This window comes from Nestor notabilis, unplaced genomic scaffold (genome assembly GCF_000696875.1).
Source record: "Nestor notabilis isolate BGI_N333 unplaced genomic scaffold, ASM69687v1 scaffold5569, whole genome shotgun sequence".
Taxonomy (NCBI): Eukaryota; Metazoa; Chordata; class Aves; order Psittaciformes; family Psittacidae; genus Nestor; species Nestor notabilis.
Window position 1 is genome coordinate 18838 of NW_009944013.1, and position 5424 is coordinate 24261.

Consider the following 5424-nt stretch of genomic DNA (forward strand, 5'->3'; position numbering starts at 1 on the left):
GCACTAAAATCAGATAAAATGCACAGATGTACTCGAGCTCCTGCTTTTATCCTTGTAGTCTCCATTTATGTCCCATTCAATCTGTTCCCCGAGGAAGAGGACAGTGATTTGGAGCTTACTGCTCCCCTGACACCCATCCTGAACTCTGAAACACAGGGAACATCCCATGAGATCAGGAGATCAAGTATGACTCCAGCAGTGACCTCCTCATGGAACTTGAGTAGGAAACAAGCATCTCTCATGCTGAACATGACAAGACTGCGTGGAGACTTCATAGCAGCCTTCCAGTATCTGAAGGGGGCCTATAAGGATGATGGGGAGGGACTCTTCCTTCGGGACTGTAGTGGTAGGACAAGAGGTAATGGCTTCAAACTTAAACAGGGGAAGTTTAGGTTAGATACAAGGAAGAAGCTCTTTACAGTGAGGGTGGTGAGGCACTGGAATAGGTTGCCCAAGGAAGTTGTGAATGCTCCATCCATGGCAAGGTTCAAGGCCAGGTTGGACAGAGCCTTGGGTAGCATGGTCTAGTGTGAGGTGTCCCGGCCTACGGCAGGGGGGTTGGAACTAGATGATCTTAAGGTCTTTTCCAGTCCAAACCATTCTATGATTCTTATTGGTACTTCTCTGGTTCTCCTTTTAGCAGGGGCCATGCTTACACATGCTTTGGCTGGTTAACCTTGCATTGCCAGGGCAGGCTTAATAAATGGCTGTGGCAGCAGAATGAGACAGCAGACCACCTGCTCTAGCCTTGCATCTGTGCATTGATTGCTTCTCGTTTGACATGATGGCTGGTTTTGTCTCTAGTGACTTCAAATTCCTATGTGATGGATGATCCATAGCCTGAGTTGTTTTGACTTGCAACAAAAGAGGAGACGATGGCAAAGAGTTGGAACAACAGTGCATTAGAGCTGCTCCTCCTTTTGGAGAGAGACTGGAAGGAAAATGGGAACAGCTAGCAGGAAAGTATTATGCAAGTCCCAAGTAAACTGGACCACTTAAAACTACTCATATTCAAGCTACAGAGCTGTCACGATATATAGCCTCATGTCTCCATTCCATAGATGTTTATTTGTCATATTGTGCCTATGGAGAACAGGCTCATTTTACAAGTGTAAAATTAAAACAAGGGTAGATTCAAGCAACAAGAATATTACAGGGCAACCTCAAATGAGTTTGCATGGTCTGAAGCAATGTGTTATCTAGCCAGGGCTCTCTGCCACCCTACCCTATACACAGAGGCACGTTCTGGTTAAAACAGCCTGTTTCAAATTCATAGAGTTACTAGAATGAAAAGGGGAAACCCTATCCCCAAAAGGGGGGGTTTCTACTTGTGTCTGCACAAGTCTGTCCAAAAGGGAACCCTGTCAGACATGCAGTAGCTAGAAAAGATTTCATAAACAGCTTTTCCCAGTCTGTAATGCAAAACATCTCTTAAAAAAAGCCCCAAACAAAACCAACCCTAAAATAGTATATGTAGGTGAGTGTCTACTGTGTTCCTCTATCAACTCCCAACTCACAGTGCTTGAAATTACAACATCTAATAGAAAATAAAGTAGAAAACTGTTTGGTAAAATAATGGTAACCATATTTCATGTTAATTGTCATCCCCGCAGACTGAAGGAGTAAATGGACCTTATCCATTCCTCTGGTGGATACATCAAAACCGGATTTATCCAGACTGTTTCACATTATGTACACGGCCCAACCGCTGTCATCTCCTGTACAGCAAACCAAAACCTTCCTTATAAAATGCAACAGACAAATGGAGTCAGAATGGTCCCATTAAAGATGATGCATCTCCAAAACCCACTGTGGACACCATCCCCGAAGATGCGATTCCCCTTTTCAGCAGGCTGCAGTGTCCAAGCTACTCCCAGAAAAGGCTCATCTGTGCAGTTATGTCCAGCGCACTGAGGCCTGTCACCCAGCTCAGACTTCTGGCTGCCTCCTGCAGGGAGGTGCAGAAACGAACTGAAATCCATGCGCTCTCTCTGCACGTTATTTACAGCTTTTGATGAATTTCCAGATTACTCTCAGATCAGTAAAAATGCCAAAGTACAACTCGCACTCCAGCCTCCGCTAGGGTCTTGCAGTTCTTGCAATGCCTTCTCACTGCAAGCACTCGGACTTCTCTAAGATTAGGGAAAACCTAGCCTGTCATTTTCTGTACCCGATGCTGAGCTGTGCAGAAACATCACTAAATAAGGCATTCCAAATTGCTCAAATGACTGTAATTGTGGGAACAGATCTGTGACACACAGAAACCTGACATTATCCAGCTAACATAAAAATATTAAGGTTATAGTCCTGAATCATTACGAGAACATACTGTCTGTGGGATTTATGGCTGCTTAACCTTATACTAGTCACAGGGGCTGAAATCTCCTGTCTTCAGCAGTTTCTTTGCTTCTTTTAAGCACAAAGAGGGGCTTTTCTCCCATTTCAAAACAACACATCTTTTAGTAGAGCAAGTGCTTCTCAAAGCATCCATCCATCTTGATCATGATTGATTGCTTAAAACCAGGATTAAAGATTAGTGGGTAGAAAGAGACACATGCAACATTAAGGTTGATTTTGCTTTCCTTCTCTGTCCAGTGCAAGAAAAGAGGCTGAGTGAGGTAACACACAGACCACGTAGCTGCACTGAATAAGAGATTTATGCCACTTGATGATTCAGCTCTTAAAGAGCTCGGCTTAACAGAGACCCTTTCATTCAGCACACTCCACATCACCAGCACTGCAGCAGAATGGACAACGGCATCTGGGGAGCCTGGTAGCTGCCCCAGGGTCTGCATGCCACCCAGTGTCCGTATCTTTGGTCAGCAACTCCCAGCATCATTCAGGATTCACACTTCCCTGGGCTCCAAATGGGAGAAGGATTTTCCTGAAACATTTCTGCAGGAGCCCATCAACCACAAGCAGGCAAGCTCAGCTGTACTTAGGACAGGGACTGACTGGTGGTGTGCCCAGCAAAAAGAGAGGGATGCCTGCTTCTTGGGGGCAGTCGGCATGCCAGGCTCTCCCAACACCATAGTCAGAACCAGCCTGTGTGGCTTAGCAAGCAGTGGCAGAGAGACAACCAAGAACAAGCACTAGAGTGAGGAAATGCCCTCAGATCCTCCCAGATACATGCTGTCCTGATTAAATATGGCTTTCCCAGGGCTTCCTGGAGCCACAACCATAAGCTCCATCTTCCTGCTCTGTAGCCTGCCAGGGACCCGCCAGCCCCAGCCACTACAGCAGTGATCAAGCTGAAATGGCTGGGGCTTATACCCATGCAAAATGCCTACTTTTTTGGCTTTGCAGAGGAGGAATCATAAGAGCAGGAATTTTTCTAATATAAATCCTGAGGAATGAAACATCCCTAGAAATATACAAACAAAATTACTTGAAGGGTTTGGTGACCAGACAAATGCACTGTACGCTGAAACCAGATTTCTGTGGTTCCTATAGGAGTTAGGGTGCCTGAAAATATTACTCAGCCAGTAATTCCCAACGTACAAACAGCAAAGATGACAAATATTTGCTGTGTAAAGATAGGTCTCAAGCTTACCTTTGCAGAATAAATTATGAACTTAAGCCAAAAATCAGACTATCAACCCTGTGATTTTACATTTATCATGCACAGCTTACCATAACTGCATGAGAGGAGAGTCGCTACTCACCTACTTGGCTTATTCTGGGGGGGTAGGAAGTACATGTGGGAGGTGAACATCACCATGACACACAAAAGGATTACACTGTGAAGCAAAGCAGCTCAGTTAATAGCAATTTCCCCTCTTAGACCTGTAACTAAACAGGCCTCCTAAGTAGTAAAGAGTAAAAGCCACTCTCTGTGGGTGTGGGTTATTGAAGAAAAAGGGGGGAAATGAACAGACAAGTACCAATAAACAACCTGGAATTCAAACAGTTAATGATACAGTTCTCAATTTAGTGAGGTACTTAATGTACAAAGAGAAAGCTGCTAAAACAGATAGATTAGTCTTCTGCATGTCTTAGTAAGCTAACTCTGCAACTGGGCTGACTTACCAAAACAAAAATCACACTCACAAGAAACTGGCAGTATTTCAAACTTAACCTATAGACTGCAGACTGAGTTGTGCTATACATATCTATTGGCTTCACACAAGAACAGAGGCTACCACGGGTACCGAGAATTCAGAGTAGAGATGACCACCTTGATGAGGAGGAATAATATGCTGCTTTTCCTCCCCTCAGCTGGTGCTGCAGGGCTGGCAAGAGCTCAGCTTGGGAGAGGGCTGTGTTGGAGCATGGCGGAGGAGGTTGTCAGCAGCCACTGATGATGGATGTGAAGGAAGAACAGCAAGCTGGCAGCATCCCCACCTCCCCAAGATGCCCCGCTATGAGGCGAAGAGGCATTTCCACATGGCTGTCCTCACTGGGAAGCCAAGCCAGCCCCAGCACTGGCTGCACTGAGAGGACTGCTTGTGAAACAAGAGGTGCTTGAGGAGTAAGGAAGAAGATGGAGCTAGAAAAGGGCTGGGTGAGGACTCACCAGCCACGAGCCTGGGGACAGAGCACACAGAGCTGCTGGGCAGGCAGGGCCAGCATCTAAGTCAGTTCTGCCAACAGTACATCAGCCTGAAGACGAGCTCTGAAGCCACCTGAGAAAAGGTGGTGTCATGCTAATACCCAAGTGAAAGAAGGGGTAGGGGGTGAATATTTAAAGAAAAAATAGTGGAATGAGACCTCAAGAGGTAAAAAATGAACAAGCAAAAGCCAACACAGCAAAAAAAAACTGTCTGGAGAGACCTGGGATGAGAGAGGAAACAGAGCAGCCAGTTAACAGATGCATAAAAGACAGTGGGTTTAAGGCTGGCTTTTCACAAGAACAGGAGTCCAAGGTGGAGCTGTGCAGCTGTTTCACACTAAAGCCAGAGGGGGAAGAGGAGATGCTTTCAAGCCATAGTATCATCATTTATTCAGTTTTGCCTCACTTATGGACTGAAGGCAGTGTGGAGTGTCTGCTGCACTGAGACACCAGCAGGGAGCCATCTGCCTGGCATGGAACTGAAGTGTGCCACCAGGCTGGGAACATATCCCAGCACCAACACCATGCCAGTGTGGTCCAGCTTACACCTGCACTAGGGTTCTCCTGCCACACACAGACCCAAAACTGGCTCCTCCTCAGCATCAGCTCCCAGTTACCATGTTCAGAACACGAACTCAGATTTTCTGTTAATAAAGATACCAATATTATTAGGCACATGTCATCCTCACACACCTTTGCACCCTCTGGGTACTGTGGCATTGCATGGCAAGGAGCTCCACAGGTCTGCAGGGCCCTTTTGGGCCTTTACTCCTGCTTCTGCTACTTTAAAATTCTGAGATTTTACTCGGAACAAGAGCTGAATTATCTTCCCTATCCCATAGGATGGTGTGGGAATGCTGTGTGCATTCCTG